Here is a 2008-nt window from a genome sequence, read left to right on the forward strand (position 1 = left end):
ACAGTTGGCTTCATTAGTTCCGGTACACTTCACGGGAAGCCAAGGAGACGACAGTGTACCGGAATTAATGAAGCCAACTGTACAAAGAACCAATACGACGATGGTCCAAGACAGAAAAATCTAAACTGGCATTTCCGAATTCCCCCCCCCCCCTCGACATATCTATTAGATATTCACATTAATTATCATTTGAAAAGTCTCTTAATAAAGATTCAGCAACTTACCTGAATGAAGCTCAAGATTTGATCATCTTGAGCGTCAATGCTTCAATATTCACTTGGGTGATGTCCCAGTCCTTCAATTCATTGTTGTGTCTTGGTTGTGCCGTATCGTTAACCTGATCTGAAAAATATACAAATAAAGCATATTAAAAAAAACGTGGTTCATTAACTTTATCATACTTATCTCCTTAGTTTATTTAGATGATAAAAGAAAAGTCTAATTACACATTAACAATGCACGTGTAAAAGGTATTCAACAAGCGTGTCAGCTCTTATAAGAAGTAACAAATGATCGGTAAGTATCTGACATCATAAGATCAATGGTCATTGATGCCTTTTAACTATTTTGCAAAGTCAATCTGACATAATATCGTCAGCAGACCTCCCCATTAGATTTTGTCAACTAAAAAGTAAAACAAACCTAATTAAATATACCACATTCATTCTTCCCACTTCCTGGCCTCGTTACCTCTCCGCCCCATTTGTAACCAGTCATAAAACTACCTGTACTTTTCAATCAAAAGCTCCTTCCGGCCTACGGGCACTCCCGTACGTCCAAGGGCAAAGCTCTCCTTCACCGCTCGGCCACCAGTCCCCATAATCCAAGGGAAGGAAATGAGGGGTTGTAAGTCTTAAGTATATGGGGGTAAAGAGCCGACCGATTTCAGGGCCTTCGTGACAAAACGACACGAGTTACGGCTGTACAGTTCGTGAACTTTGAAAGGTTGCATTCACTAGCGATATGGAGAGTTATGTAACGGAAGCAGGTGTCCCTTTGGTACGTCTGTTCAAGAAAATAGCTTAAAACAACAGTCCTGTTCTTTATCTATCTATCTATCTATCTATCTTAACGTCATGGAAAACTATATGCTTTACTTCATGCTTGCATATCTGTTTAACAATTATTATTATAGTAAATGTACACGTGTAAAAATTTTTCGGGTTTATCATTCTAGAGTCGATTAAGATTTCATTCTTACTTATGTTTCTATAACGGTATAATAATAATAATAATAACAACATCAACAAGAAAAATAAAAAAGAAGGAGGAGGACTCATAAATTTGATCAATAAGTGACTACAGTATACACTTAAAAAAAAAATGCATTGTAATATATTTGTAATATATTATTGAAAATATCAAATGAGGTAAAATGTTGACCGAATAAAAATACGCCTCATAAAAATCCGTCATGCCAATTAAAGAAAAAAACGAGAAATAAACTAAAACAATCAATGATCAAAATATGAACAACATCGAACAAACGTTTAGAAACTAAAGCTAATTTCAACATAAATTAGAAAGAAATAACCAACAAAAAACAAATTAGAAATAATGGTAGATAAAAATTCAGAAAATATGAATATGACAAAACATAAATCTAGAAATAATCTTGAAAATATTTATGTGAAAATGGACTTGTAAATAAACCAGTAATATTAGCAAAATGAAAATAGAGACAAAACAGAACTTACGCAACAGACATTTCTAAAGAAACAAACACATCAAGATACAACCATATGAAGCGAAGGTGTCACTCGTCCAACAATTACAATGAAGACTGCAGTTGTCTCCGAGAGACAGCAACATTACGACTTGTTTGCAGAACTATTAGGCGAGCTTGTACAAACAGAGCCGAAACTGAATATGAATACCGAAGGCACAGCAGTATTTTGTTGAAATAACAAAGGCTAAAAGGGGAAGGATATTTTTACTTTTAAAGAATTTAGTTTCCGGAAACATATTCAAGCAGTATTTGCGTTTCACCCATTGTGCCACCGAAGAT

At 34.9% G+C, this 2008-nt stretch overlaps 1 long non-coding RNA gene across 2 annotated transcripts in view; it reads right to left on the minus strand.

The window, feature by feature from the left end:
* Positions 1 to 223: 223 nt before the first annotated feature.
* The window catches only part of LOC137658296 (uncharacterized), a 467487-nt gene continuing 465702 nt past the window's right edge, over positions 224 to 2008 (minus strand). For both annotated transcript variants that reach the window (XR_011047313.1, XR_011047312.1), the window contains exon 5: positions 224 to 342. This is a non-coding gene — a long non-coding RNA (uncharacterized lncRNA). The remainder of the gene's footprint in view (positions 343 to 2008) is intronic.

The sequence above is a fragment of the Palaemon carinicauda genome, chromosome 19 (assembly GCF_036898095.1).
Source record: "Palaemon carinicauda isolate YSFRI2023 chromosome 19, ASM3689809v2, whole genome shotgun sequence".
Lineage (NCBI taxonomy): Eukaryota > Metazoa > Arthropoda > Malacostraca > Decapoda > Palaemonidae > Palaemon > Palaemon carinicauda.